The sequence below is a fragment of the Pelophylax lessonae genome (genome assembly GCF_965119305.1).
Source record: "Pelophylax lessonae genome assembly, chromosome: 7".
NCBI classification, from domain to species: Eukaryota; Metazoa; Chordata; class Amphibia; order Anura; family Ranidae; genus Pelophylax; species Pelophylax lessonae.
The window spans coordinates 199276170-199292186 of record NC_138774.1 but is presented as its reverse complement, the minus strand read 5'-3'; positions in this window follow the sequence as shown (position 1 = coordinate 199292186).

Below are 16017 nucleotides of genomic sequence, written 5' to 3'. Positions count from 1 at the left end.
TCATTGGGTTTTCCTGCTTCCATATTTAGTTCTGCCTGTTTACTGTCTGACTATCTCATTTCTTAAGGTCCGAAAATGCAGGGACTGTACAGATATCTCCCAAATGACCCCTTTTCGGAAAGTAGACAGTCCCAAGTATTTTGTAAGAGGCATTGCGAGTTTTTTTGAAGTTGTAATTTTTTGTCACAATTTTTTGGAAAATTAAGAAATCTAAAAAAACATTTTTTTCGTCGCAATTTTTTTTACATAGTCTCCAGTGCAATACAGAGTCATCATATAACTGGTGTGGCGGTGAAAAGGAACACAAACTGGTGACAGTATGTTTTTCTTTTTTATTACATTTTTTTTTCTTTTTTTTCTTTTTTTATTTATTTATTTATTTATTTTACACACTGTGACCAGAGCAATACAGTGTTACCACGTGGAATTGATAAGGGTTTTTTTTTTTTTCTGATTGCTTACACCAGTGAATTTCCTTGTTTTAAGCAACTGTTTTTACTAAATGAAATTGATTAATTTACTGTTTACTATTGTGGTTGTGGTTAGCTGTGCTGGCCATAGCTAATCACACGGTATCACGGTATCGATGGGCTGCGATTGGCCCTGCCTGTACCATGTGATCATTGTGACCAATCACAGAGATCAACACTTTTGTACACAATACATTGCATGAATCAAAGCCATTCATTGTGTACAATTGTCATGTGATCTGCTGTGATTGACTTTTCCTAAGATTTTTTGTTCGCAATTTTATCTATCTATGGCCAGCTTGGGATTACATTGTCTGTGGTGGATGGAAAGTCTCAGTGCAGAATCCTTGTTGCCTTTCACTGTTATGTTAAGCTGGCAATAAACCCACAGATTTCTTTGGTTCGGCCTAAGAGTTGAATAAAAGAAATCTAAGGCTGGCCATAAACTATTCAATTTTTCTTTTTGATCATCCATCGTCCCCCGAAGCTGTACAGGCTTACCGGTTTCAAGGCTGCGCCTCTTCTTCAGAGGCTCTGAAGAAGAGGCGCAGCCTCGAAACCGGTAAGCCTGTACAGCTTCGGGGGACGGTGGAATCCCGATATCGATGCTGAGGATTTTATGCTTGTTTGATGTGCCTTTTATCAAGAACTTGTTTGTGAGTATTTTTAATTCATAATTTTAATAAACCTGTTTTAAGGATAATGCACTAGGCCGGTGTGCCCTTGTGTTTGTTTGTCATTTCACAGTGTTTCCAGACCACCCTGGTCTAGTGAGGGGCTGCAAGGCTGAAGCATTAGAAGGTCCAAGAAATGTGCAATTTGGGACTTTATGTGAGAACTGGCGAGCACTGCTCAGTGTCTCCATCCCTGTGAATAGTCAATTGAAAAGCAAAATGGGATAAATGAAGGTGTGTGAAAAACAGCCGGTCCCTAGTTTGAAATACTTAACCACCAGTCTGCTAACAAACCAAAATAAACCTGTCTAACAATATAAGTTAAAAGCAGGAGTTTAGTTAACACATATTTGCAAATGCATGCGGAAGCTGCAAGGCCAACGACAAGGCATCCTGCGTTACTTGCAGAACCTAACACTAAATAACACTACTCAACCTGAGTGTCCAAGTGTCTTCACAAAGGGAAGTACATGCTTGCTAATAGATGGATGGGAAACAGATGGGATTGGAGACCGCCCAATCCTCCCCCACCTGCTCCAATCCATGACTGGCAAAGAAAAACGCATGGCTGTATAAAAAAACCATGGGGTGCAAACTAAATGTGATCAGCTGGGAGACACACACCCCCATCCCTTTAGTAAAGATGTTATAGGCAAATGGGGACTTTGAGTGAGTCCCCATTTGCCTATAACATCTTTACTAAAGGGATGGGGGTGTGTGTCTACCAGCTGATCACATTTAGTTTGCACCCCATGGTTTTTTATACAGCCATGCGTTTTTCTTTGCCAGTCATGGATTGGAGCAGGTGGGGGAGGATTGGGCGGTCTCCAATCCCATCTGTTTCCCATCCATCTATTAGCAAGCATGTACTTCCCTTTGTGAAGACACTTGGACACTCAGGCTGAGTAGTGTTATTTAGTGTTAGGTTCTGCAAGTAACGCAGGATGCCTTGTCGTTGGCCTTGCAGCTTCCGCATGCATTTGCAAATATGTGTTAACTAAACTCCTGCTTTTAACTTATATTGTTAGACAGGTTTATTTTGGTTTGTTAGCAGACTGGTGGGTAAGTATTTCAAACTAGGGACCGGCTGTTTTTCACACACCTTCATTTATCCCATTTTGCTTTTCAATTGAAGCATTAGAAGGTTGCCGAATGATTTGTTCTCATCTACAAGTCGAGCTGGATAGAGGATTGCACCACTTTGAGCGCAGGGAATAGGTGCAGAGTACTGACAGTGTACCTACTTGCTTGTATCTGTTTCCTGCTTTGTCCCTTCTAATGGTGGCTGGAACTCTCCTGCGCATGTGCGTGCCGCTCATCAGGACGTTCGCGTCAGAGGGGGCAGAGCCTGCATGGGTCCCGGGAAGATTTAAACAGCTGTCAAAGCTGTGTATCCTCGGGATGTCTGCGGGCTCAACGGTGGCTTCCCAGTGCTCTGTTCAGCGAATATCATAGTGATTCCTCTATTACCTTGTTCTAGAGGTGGAGTGGAGGGGCAGTGAAGAGAGGGGGGGGGGCTGTATTTACTGAGACTCACCCTCTCCCCATTGCAGGCTGTTATCTTGAAGCCTCAATGGATTCTTCACCGCCCCCTGGTGGCCAGTCCCTGCGCAGCAGGTAAGCCAGTTACTTTAACCCTTGCCTGTCTGCTGCTTGGTCTTACCTTAGCCCTAATTGTCAACCAGGAAATTGTCCTGCCAACGATTAGATCTACAAATGACCTTAGTGCTCATCCATTGGATGCGGGCGAAGTCTTGCAACTATACTTGAAAGTCACGGCTCCTTTCTATCAGTCTGATCATCTATTCATTCTCTTCTATGGGGAAAACAAGGGCAGCGTGCCTCTTCAAGGTCAATTGCATCTTGAATAGTCCAGACCATCCAATGGGCTTATAGAGCCAGGGGCTTGGCACCTTCAGAGGCGGTGACTGCTCATTTCACCAGAGGGATCTCTACATCTTGGGTGGCCTCCCGGCATGTCGCGCCTGAGTTTATCTGCAAAGCCGCTTCATGGCCCTCGATCAATACCTTTATGGCACATTATTGTCGAACCAGCTTCTTTGTCTTCTGTTAATTTTGGTTTAAGAATCCTGTCAGTTGATGGTGCAAATTAAACCGTTTTCTGTTTGACCAGCAGTGCCCACCTGGGAGTGTATGGCTAGTTATTTCCCGTATGTATGCTGCCATGGAGTCTGTTAGGAAAACTGAAAATTTCCTATCAAATACTTACCGGAATTTTCCTTTCTTAATGGACTCCATGGCAGCAGGAGTTCCCTCCCATCTGCTGGAGTAGTCTAGTTATGGAACACAGCTCCTGTCAAGGAGCAAAGATTTATGGGAGTGGGGTCCTATGGGGTAAGGAGAGGAGGCGCAGCTCCCTGTACGTATGCTGCCATGGAGTCCATCAGGAAAAGAAAATTATGGTAAGTATTTGATAGGAAATTTTCAGGTTTTGCTGTAACTGCTTAACCACTTTACCCCCAGCCCTATTTCGGACACTTTTTGTTCACAAGTTAAAACCAGTATTTTTTCCTAGAAAACTACTTAGAACCCCCAAACATTATATATATTTTTTTAGCAAAGACTCTGGAGAATAAAATGTCGGTCATTGCAAAATTTTTTGTCACGCGGTATTTGCGCAGCGGTCTTTAAAACGCCATTTTTTTGGAAAAAATTTGAAAAATCACATTTCACTAATTTTAAAAAATACTAAACAGTAAAGTTAGCCCATTTTTTTTTGTATATTGTGAAAGAACATGTCACGCCGAGTAAATAGATACCAAACATGTTACGGTTTAAGATTGCACCCCCCCCCCCCGTGGGATAGCGACAAACTACGGTCAATAGAGATCTCAATCTGCGACTCTTTAAATTTATTTAACGGTTACCAGTTTTGAGTTAGAGTGTAGCTCTTTTTTTTTAATTATTGCCCACGCTCTGGCGATCGCGGCGATACCTCACATGTGTGGTTTGAACAGCGATTTCATTTGCGGCTCGACTTGCGTATACGTTTTTTTTTGTGCGCGAGCTAACGGTGACGGGGGCGGCTAAATTTTTTTTTTTTTTTTTTCCTATTTATTTTTTCTTTTTTTTTAACTTTATTACAGGTTTTAAAAAAAAAAAAAAATCTGATCACTTTTATTGCTGTCACAAGCAATGTAAACATCCCTTGTGACAGCAATATGTGTGACAGGTACACTTTATGGAGGGATCGAGGGTCTAAAAGACCCTAGACCCCTCCACTACACTTCCCTGTATGCAAAACGCCAAAAACGGCATTTTTGCATACAGCCGTTTTTTAAATCTGCCGCCTTTTGCGGCACAGTAACCCGGATGTGACGTCATGGACGCCGCCTTCGGGTTACGTCATCGGAGACCCGATCGATGCCGTTTCCGGCATTCATCGGGACTCCATCCAGCCGGCGGACATTCCGGCTGGGTGCTCGGGGCTCCCGGTGGGACGGGAGCCCCGAGCAAAGCCGCGGAAGGCGGTGGGAGGGGGGGGGACGTCCCCTCCCGCCCCCCCGGGTAACGATCGAGCGGCTCCCGAGCCGCATCGATCATTACCGACGGAAAGCCGACCGCCGGCTTCAAACAACGGTACCGGGATGATGCCTCTAGCTAGAGGCATCATCCCGGTATAACCACTCAAAGTCAGCCGACGTAGATCTACGTGGCTGGTCGTTAAGTGGTTAAAAAGTGTTAGCTGAAGTTTGACTTCAGTTTGTTAGTGTATTTATATACAGTATCAATGCTGCTGTCCCAAAAGTGCCCCCTGTGCTCCTTCATCCAGAGTGAGGGCACTCTAATACAAGAGGTGTGTTACTGGGCAGATCCCCAGGTAAAAACAGAGAGCAGAAAGCCTAAAAAGAGAAAACAAATGCAAATGCCACATCTAATGATTGGTAAGCTGCAATATAATACATTTTTGGTTTGGGGTTTAATACCGCTTTGTAGACGCCATACCTTTTGCGCAAAACAATCAAAATACAGGGATTTTATTTTTACCAAAAGTATATAGCAGAATACAAATTGGCCTAAAAGGATGAAAAAATTAGATTTTTACATTTTTTTGGGAATGTTATATACCAGAAGGTGAAAAATGTAGTTTTTTTCAGAATTGCCGCTCTTTTTTTGTTTATAGCGCAATAAATAAAAATCACACAGGTGATCAAATACCACCAGAAGAAAGCTCTATTTGTGGGAACAAAGAACATCAATTGTATTTAGGTACAGCGTCGCACGACTGCGCAATTGTTAGTTAAAGTAACGCAGTGCTGTATCGCAAAAAATGGCCTGGTCATTAAGGAGTAGGGATGATTGAACTTTTGAAAAGTTCGGTTCGGCAAGAACATCTGAACTTCCCGAAAGTTCGGCCCGGATTTCAGAACCCCATTGAAATCAATGGGACCTGAACTTTGGTAATCAAAAAACAAAATTTTGAAGCCCTAAAACCCAATAAATGCCCCTACAAATTGCCTAGGGTTCTGGGTCATACCCCAGGGACTATTAATCACACAAAAAAAAGTTCTTAAAAATTGTCATTTTTGATAGAGAGACAATTATTGAAAAAAAAAAAAAAGAGATTTTTTGATTTTGACTTTGGATTTAGTATCTGGGGGGTCTAAGAAGTTTCAGCTCTGTAGCATGTCCAGAACCATAAAAAAAAGAGATCGTTTGTATTTTGTCACTTATAGAGCAGGGATATGGCTCCGCTCTTTTCACACCTTGCCGGTTTAGTAGCAAGCATTTTTTGGGGTCTTTGGAGGCAGGCAAAACATCTGAACTTGTTTATAAGGGTATATATAGACACATACTTATATGTATATATACCCATACACATATATAGGTGTGAAAGTAGCAGAACACTATACTTTTACTAATCATTTCATTAGCGCAATTGGCTTTTACTGATGGTTCTGGTCCAATCACAAGCTTTTAAAGCCCATTTCCTGAACCATTGCATTTTGGTAGGTTCTGGTTGCTGAATTCCGAACTTTTTGGGCAAAAAGTTCTAAATTCGGCCGAACCTCGAACAGCCAATGTTCGGGTCAAACCAATGGTCGACCCGAACCGTTCGATCATCCCAATTAAGGAGGTAAATCCTTCCGGTCCAGAAGTGGGTAAAGAATGTCAGGTGGAGTGACAGGGTCACCCACTGTTGGAATTTTGCTCAGTGTATAGCCAGCTTTAGGTCGAAGTCTGATGTGCGTCATTGGCATTACTGCCACAGAGTGCATCCAAACATATAATATGAACCATCTATTGATGAATTTCTGCCATTTGGAAGACTTCTTTAAGAAGCTTTATTTGTGACAATCAATTCTAGTTATTAACAGCTTATTCTGGTAAATGAGTTGTAAACACAGCTGATACAATATTTCCCTCTGGAAATCATATAAAAAGAAAAAGGAACCTTGAGGGAAAAAAAAACCCCAGGAGACCCAAGATTGTGTTTCCTGCAGATGTTTCTGTAAATAATTGTTTATTACCGAAGACTGAGCAGAGAAGAGAACTTTGAAAATCCCTAAAGTATGGTGTAACTAAATTTAACGCTAACTAAAAAAGATTAATTAGCATGTACAGGTACATAAAATTTAATAATAAGTATGTAGAAGGAACCGTAAAGGTAAGTAGGACTTTAAAGGTAGCCACCATTATTCCCATAAAGAAAAAAACAGTACTCAAAAATTATAATAGAAGTTTTTATATAACTTTTAATATTTAATATTATATACTTTTAACACTTTTAATATAATTTTAAGTATTGGCTTTTTCCTTATGGGATTATTGGTGGCTACCTTTAAAGTCTTACTTACCTTTACGGTTCCTTCTACATAGCATGTACAGGTGCATTTAAAAAAATTAGAGTATTATCAAAAAGTTAATTTATTGCAGTAATTCAATTAAAAAAGTCAAACTCATATATTGTATAGATCCATTATACAATTGAGTGATATATTTCAAAATTCTAAATTCTAAAGGAAAAAATCTAAAGACAATTGTATAGTGCAGGGGTACTGAATTAAAATTCATGGAGGTCCGCTTAGTAAAATCTTCTTCTAGCGGAGGTCCGAATCATGTTTGTGATTTGATTCAGATCCTTTACATTACAGCACCCTCTCCTAGGCGGTCCCATCTCTGCAGCTGGGGAATGCAGGTGAAACTGCACATGTTCCCGGCCCGCAGAGGAACACGCCACACTTCAGCACAGCTTGGTACTGCGCAATTTAAAAAAAGGGTCAGGGACTTGTTTTCCTGCATTTCTCATGGGTAGTGCAGCCCATTAAAATGAATGGGCTGACCTACCTGTGACACTGAGCCCCATATCACAATCCCATCCTTACATCTATTCCACATTGTCCACTGCACATCACAGTTCCCTCCCCCCTTTGCGTTATCATACCCCCTTAACATCAACACCCTTCTTATCCCCTCATTACAGAACCCAACTCCCCTACATTACTATCCTCAGCCCCTCATCACAGTACTCAGCTCCCCCACATTGTCCTCAGTTCCCCATTACAGTATTCACCCCCCCCCCCCGACATTAGAGTACTCAGCCTTAACCCCCATTCCCCCCACATCAGAGTCCTCAGCCCCCACACATAGACTCCTCAGCCCCCCACACATAGAGTCCTCAGCCCCACACATATCAGAGTCCTCAGCCCCCACACATATATCAGAGTCCTCAGCCCCCACACACACATATCAGAATCCTAAGCCCAACACATATCAGAGTCCTCAGCCCCACACACATATCAGAGTCCTCAGCCCCCACACACATATCAGAGTCCTCAGCCCCACACACATATCAGAGTCCTCAGCCCCCCACACACATATCAGAGTCCTCAGCCCCACACACACATATCAGAGTCCTCAGCCCCACACACATAGAGTCCTCAGCCCCCACACACACATATCAGAGTCCTCAGCCCCACACACACATATCAGAGTCCTCAGCCCCACACACATAGAGTCCTCAGCCCCCACACACACATATCAGAGTCCTCAGCCCCACACACATAGAGTCCTCAGCCCCCACACACACATATCAGAGTCCTCAGCCCCCACACACACATATCAGAGTCCTCAGCCCCCACACACACATATCAGAGTCCTCAGCCCCACACACATAGAGTCCTCAGCCCCCACACACACATATCAGAGTCCTCAGCCCCACACACATAGAGTCCTCAGCCCCCCACACACATATCAGAGTCCTCAGCCCCACACACACATATCAGAGTCCTCAGCCCCACACACATAGAGTCCTCAGCCCCCACACACACATATCAGAGTCCTCAGCCCCACACACACATATCAGAGTCCTCAGCCCCACACACATAGAGTCCTCAGCCCCCACACACACATATCAGAGTCCTCAGCCCCACACACATAGAGTCCTCAGCCCCCACACACACATATCAGAGTCCTCAGCCCCCACACACACATATCAGAGTCCTCAGCCCCCACACACACATATCAGAGTCCTCAGCCCTCGCACACATTAGAGTACATAGCCCCCACACACATTAGAGTACATAGCCCCCACACACATTATAGTACATAGCCCCCCCCCCCCCACACACACATTAGAGTACATAGCCCCCCCATACACATTAGAGTACATAGCCCCCCCATACACATTAGAGTACATAGCCCCCCCATACACATTATAGTACACAGCCCCCATACACATTATAGTACACAGCCCCCATACACATTATAGTACACAGCCCCCATACACATTATAGTACACAGCCCCCATACACATTATAGTACACAGCCCCCATACACATTATAGTACACAGCCCCCATACACATTATAGTACACAGCCCCCATACACATTATAGTACATAGCCCCCATACACATTAGAGTACTCTTCTTTGCTGTACTCAGTGTCTCTCCCCTACCTTACACAGCCAGGAGCACTCGAGGCATAGCAGGTCTGGAGGAAGGAAGCTGCAAGATGGTGATGGGTTGCTTAGACTGCCATTCATCTTGGCAACCAATCACTGGCTGTTTACCTCGGGCAGTTCCCGCCCTCCCTTCAGAGCTGTCCTGCCTCACGCTGTCGGCTCTGCAAAGAAATCATCACAGCTGAAAGGAGAGCAGGCTGATAAATGGCGAGACAGCTGCGGTCCGGGAGGGGGAAGGAGGGGGGCCGGAAACGGACCGCGGGCCGCCATTTAGTGATGCCTGGTATAGTGTGTATGGCCCATTAGTCTGGCTCAATAGGTTACGCAATCATTGGGAAGCTTGCTGACTTGACAGTTGTTCACAGAGTGCTGTATCCAAGCATATTAATGGGAAGTTGAGCGGAGGAAACAAGTGTGGTAGAAAAAAGTGCACAAGCAACAGAGATCACTGCCACATTGAGAGGATTGTGAAGCAAAGGCCATTCAGGAATTGCAATTGAATTTTGGATTTCATTTGGAAATCAAGGTAGCAATTTATAGATACCTCAATGGTGATCTCAGCATAGACAAAAAGCTATTCAGTCGAAAGGGTTGCATGAGGATTCAAGGGCATACAATGCGATTGGCGGAGAAGTATTTTAACCTCAGGCAACGCAGGGGGTTCTTTACTGTTAGGGCTACAGGATTGTGGAATTCTCTACCACAAGAGGTGGTTTCTGCAGGAAGTATGGTTGCTTTCAAAAGACTCTTGGACATTTATCTCAAGGATCAGAACATTCAGGGGTATGAGAGATGATTACGGCCACACACATCTACACAGGTTGAACTGGATGGACTATTGTCTTTATTCAACCTCAACTACTATGTAACTATGTAAGGTCCCAGAGTCTGAAAGAAGAGGGGAGCGGCACAGAATCCACGTTTAGAAAAAAAACCTTGTGCTTTGCTCAAAGTGTTCTATTAAAAATTGGACTGCTGCAACCTAAATAACCCAGACACTGGGTCAACAGCAAATCTTTTAGAAAAAAACAAAGTGCACGATCCCTTTAAATCTTATAACAATTGATCAAATCAATCCAAAAATAAAACTGTGAAACTCTGAATGTGAAACACTATACATAATGTAGTACAAAACATTATTATTATTATTATGAAAAAAAACCTGTTGCAGTAACATTTTAGTGCAAATCAATCAATTGTGTAAATAAACGTAAGAAATCAAAATGAAGGGTAAAGTTTCTAGCTGCAACAAAGTCCTTTTATATCCACTGGTAACATGAGTGCTAAAAGTGTTCCTTGAGTGAAAAGTGGTCGTTTACTAACCAATGTTGATCCCAAATGATAGGGATTCAAAATGTTTGTAATGCATCTCCAATTAAGGAGCTCCCACGCAAAGCCAAATCGTAATGACCTGCTCCTTACTAGTGGATTATGATAGGTGCAACACTGTATCTTGGCCTAGGCCTAGACAGCACTTTGCAAGGGGCACCAAAAAACCTCCCCCTCACGAAAAAAACAGCCTGCTCCCGAACTAAGATAGTCCCTGCTGCCTTGCGCTACGCTTTTAGTGTAGCGCCAGCAATAGCGTTGCTATGGGGGTGTGGACCGCACCCGGGTGACACCCCTCCGCTGGGCCGCATGCCCTAACCACTGGTTGTGGTGTCTGTCTACAGTGCTGAGGGGGCTGTCCCCATGTTCACAGGGTGGGCTAGATGGAATCTGATTGGTCAACACCATCCATGTGAAGGTTCTGACCAATCAGAATTCCTCTTCTGCTGAGAGTTACAGATGTAGGTGATGCCGTGGAGTTTTCAAATCGTCGGACTTGTGAAGCAGCGTCATGACAGCGGTGGATTGCAAGACATTGGAACAGGGGGACTGGGGGGAAAGGGGAAGGTGTCCAGTGAAATTACACTTTAATGTCATGCTGAGATCCAACGATGGCAGAGGAGGGAAGGGCTGTGCTGTGTGCACAGTGGACGATCCTCACTGCTTCCTACCTGGGACCCGCTCCATCAGTCCGCCTCAGCTGACACTGATACCGCTGACATGGATCTTAGGGGGTTTCTATCTGGGTGACCCAGGATGTGTCACCCCATAGGAGAAGAATGTAGGATGCCTGGCTCCAGGATGTGCTGCCATATTAGATGGGTTCTCCTCTGCCTACCAGGAATAATACCCTGTGACCAACCCCTCTCTCCTAGATCTTCCAGGATGTCTTCCAGCCTGTAGTGACCTGTTGGGATCTTCCAGGAATGGGAGTGATGGCAAGTCTTGATCCCTCTCCCCTCCATCATCCTAGAGAAGAGTATAGGGAGGACTCGGCACACCTGCAGCCTTCCCCACACCGACTATGGCTTCGGCTACAGCCAGCTCTCATCAGACAATAGAGACAGGCAAGCGAATCCAACATTGATCAGGTATGTACCTCAAAAAGACGCAGCAGCCCCCAGCAAGGACGACCGCTCCCTGTGCGAGAGGTATGTCCGAGGGTGTTTACAAAAGTCCACTTCTGCAGTGGGGGAAAGAAGCTAGTCCAGAGAAAACCAGGTCAGTGCGTGACAGCTACCTTCACTCCATACATCTCTCCATACATCTGTCCCCCATCCACCCTTCCCTCCTTCTATTCATTCCTCTATCAATAAATCTGTCCATCCTTCCATTCATTCACCTCTACTTCCCTTCATCCATCCATCCGTTTCTCCAACAATCTCCATAAAGCTGATCCAACACTAAAATAAAAAATTGGATTGGACATTCTCCTTTATATGTACCAAAACCATGTAATATAAGAACAAAGCTAAACATATGTTCACTCTGTATCCAATCAGGCAGGCCCTTGTACTACACATTTGATGGTAGCTCAAAAGGAGATTGTACAATAAGATTGTATAGGATATGGCCAGCTTAAGGTACACCATGCATGTTACAAAAGCTGGGGCCCAAAGAGGAAGGGGTGTGGTTTACAGATGGCAGGGCGGGTCTTAAAAGGGAAGGGGCGTTGCATTGACAGGAAGGGGTGGGTCATATTAAATTAGGGGGTGCACGAGTTTAGTCAGGCCTAGGGAAGCACAAAAGCTAAATACATCACTGGATAGGTTGTTGGAAATCGGCCCTTATACCATCATAACACCACTTTCTATAGCGTCACACATTGAAGACAAGCAGGGAGAATTCATAGTACAGTAAAGCCAAATATAAAATTTATTATAAATTAAATACACTCACAATTAGGCAGTTAAAAAACAGCATTGGGTTTAACTACTTAAGGACCAGGCCTATTTCTAACACTTGTTTACAAGTTAAAATCAGTATTTTTTGCTAGAAAATTACTTAGAACCCCCAAACATTATATATATATATTTTTTTAGCAGAGACCCCAGAGAATAAAATGGAGATTGTTGCAATACTTTATGTCACACCGTATTTGCGCAGCGGTCTTACAAATTTTTTGGGAAAAAATACACATTTTGAAAAAAAAAAAAAAAGAAAATAGTAAAGTTAGTCCATGTTTTTTCCATAATGTGAAAGATAATGTTACGCCAAGTAAATAGATATCCAACAGGCCATGCTTCAAAATTGCGCTTGTGGAATGGCGACAAACATTGGTATTTAAAAACCTCCATAGGCGAAGCTTTAACAATTTGTACAGGTTACCAGTTTAGCGTTACAGAGGAGAGCTAGGACTAGAATTATTGCTCTTGCTCTAACAATCGCGGTAATACCTCACATGTGTGGTTTGAACACCGTTTACATATGTGGGTGCAACTTTTTTTTTTCTTATTTATTTAACTTTTTATTTTATTTTTTTACACTGTCCCTTTAAAAAAAAAAAAAAAATTGATCACTTTTATTCCTATTTCAAGGAATATAAACATCCCTTGTATTAGAAATAAGCAGGACATGTCCTCTTTAATGTGAGATCTGGGGTCAAAAAGACATCAAATCTCACATCTACACTTATAAGCAAAAAAAAAAGAAAAAACTGGCCCTTTAAGGCCGTTGGGAGGAAGCAACCTCATACGTTCAAGGCCATAGAGTCAAGTAGGGGCCATCTTGCCCTCACAAGACTTCCTGCCTACAGCCTGAAAGGACCGGATCATTTTCCCCACTACTGATGGGCCCGGTAAACGGGGAAAACAACCGGGAAGTGGCGGGAGGGGGGGGGCACCTCTCCCGGTGCCCATAAAAGTGATCCCGCGGCGAATCCGCCACTGGGACTATTTTTATGTGATAGAGGACCGCCAGCCCTGTAAGAAAATACAGGAGTTATGGCAGTTATCTGCTGGCATAACAAGGGTATTTAACATCAAATTAGCGATGTAAAACTGCGGCGGGCAGTCCGGAAGTAGATAAACACTTGCCCCACCGGCACGTGATGACATCACACACACTTCGCTGACCAGCTTTATGGAGATGCTGATTTCATTTTCCAGCAGAACTTGGCACCTGCCCACCCTGCCAAAAGTACCAATACCTGATTTAATGATCATGGTATCACTGTGCTTGATTAGCAAGCAAACTCGCCTGACCTAAACCTCATAGAGAATCTGTGGTGTATTGTCAAGTGGAAGATGAGAGACACCAGACCCAACAATGCAGATGAGCTAAAGGCCGATATCAAAGAAAACTGGGCTTCAATAACACCTTAGATGTGCCACAGGCTGATCACCTCCATGCCACGCCACATTGATGCAGTAATTAATGCAAAAGTAGCCCCGACCAAGTATTGAGTGTATACTATACTGTACATGGACATAATTAACAGTAAGCCAACATTTCTGTATTAAAAATCCTTTTTTTTTTAGATAGTACATGGTCCCAGTGAGTGTATGTTGTGGGGGCCTCTTCCTCTTGCTTCCGTGGTTGTGGTATGCAGGGCACGGTAATGCACACTTGGTGGTCCTGTCTTAAAGTAAAACATTTCTGGATCCGTATTTATAATTTAATCTACTCACTTACACAGGTGAATTTAATTAAATCGCCACAGCAAGCTCTTCTGGGATATCCAGTTGAAGGAACACCAAGACAGACAGGAAAACTTATAGCCTTAATTTTTACTGTAGCCGGGTTAGCAATAGCCAGATCTTGGAGGACACCTGCAATCCGTTTTGACTTGGTGAAAAACAAGTTGTCATGGATTATGGTGAACGAACACCTTTCGGCAATCTTATTAGACAAACAAGCTTTGTTTGAAAAAATTTGGGAACCCTGGATCAAATAGTTGTCTGACCCCTTGTAAGCTGCCGGGGATGAGATGGGTATAGATCATGGAGTGCATCTTCTTTCTCTTAGTAATCTCTCTTCTCTCTTTCTTTTCTTCTTTCTTTTCATTTACTCCATTTCCTGTACTCCAGGCGTCAAGTGCTGGGAAAAAAGTGTGGGAACTCACCCAAGATAACCCCCCACCTCAAAAATAATAAAGTGTGTGTGTATGTATATATATATATATATATATATATATATATACCTTTTGAGGTACAACCCGCTCTACTCTATGGGCCCTCCGATCCGATCCTCCCAGACAGAAGGGGACAGATCCCTTTCTGTTTTTTTAAGTGGATCGGATTGGAAATAGGCGGGTGTAAGCAGACACAAGTCCATTTACATCTGCCACTCTATAAAGGTGAATGGAGGTTCCAAATGGGTCTACCTGAAAAACAGACAGGCAGACCCGATCAGACCGATTGTGTAAAAGGGGCCTAAGGCTGCTTTCACACGGATGCACTGCAGTTTACCTGCACCTCAACTGATCTAAATCTTCACTTCTTCCTTAGGATTACTGCAGGTATCGCTGGCTGCTGCTGTCCCCCAGGCGGGTATGGCTGGTGGCTGATGCTGGCTGTCCTCCAGGGCTGATACTGCTGGCAGGTACTTCTGGCTGGTAGTGCTGGATGGTACTGCTGATGGATACTGCTGGTGAGTATTGCTGGCTGGTACTTCTGGTGGTTACTGCTGGCTGGTACTGCTGGTGGGTACTGCTGGCTGCTACTGCTGGCGGGTACTGCTGGCGGCTACTGTTGGTGGGTACTGCTGGCTGGTATTGCTGGTGGTACTGCTGATGGGTACTGCTGGCGGGTACTTCTGGCGGGTACTGCTGGTGGGTACTGTTGGCTTGTACTTCTGCTAGGTACTGTTAGTGTGCACTGCTGCCTGGTACTGCTGGTAGGTACTGCTGGGGGATACTACTGGCTGGTACTGCTGGTGGGTACTGCTGGTTGGTACTGCTGGTGGGTACTGTTGGTGGGTACTGCTGGTGGGTACTGCTGGCTGGTATTGCTGGCAGGTACTGTTGGTGGGTACTGCTGGTGGGTACTGTTGGCAGGTACTGCTGGTATGTACTGTTGGTGGGTATTGCTGGTGGGTACTGCTGGTGGGTACTGTTGGTGGGTATTGCTGGTGGGTACTGCTGGCTGGTACTGCTGGTGGGAATTTTTGGCAAGTACTTTTGGCTTGTACTGCTGGCAGGTACTGTTGGTGGGTACTGCTGGCTGGTACTGTTGGTGTGTACTACTGGCTGGTGCTGTTGATGGGTACTACTGGCTGGTACTTCTGGCAGGTACTGCTGGTGGGTACTGCCTGTGGGTACTGCTGGCGGGTACTGCCTGTGGGTACTGTTGGCGGGTACTGCTGGCTTGTATTGCTGGCAGGTACTGCTGGCTTGCATTGCTGGCGGGTACTTATGGTGGGTACTGCTGGCTGGTACTGCTGGTGGGTACTGCTGGCTGGTTCCTGACCATTAGTTTAACAGGCATAGTTTAACAGGAGCCGCGCTGGAGGAAGCATGTGTCTGCAGTAAAGAGCAGAGCCGCTGCTTCCTGTATCGCTCCTGTCCTGGCACAGGCGGAGTACATTTAATATCACTCTGCCTGTGCCAGAAGTTGGCGCTATACAGGAAGCATCAGCTCCGCTTCCTCTAGTGCCGGCTCAGTACCTTCAGTTCCTTTAC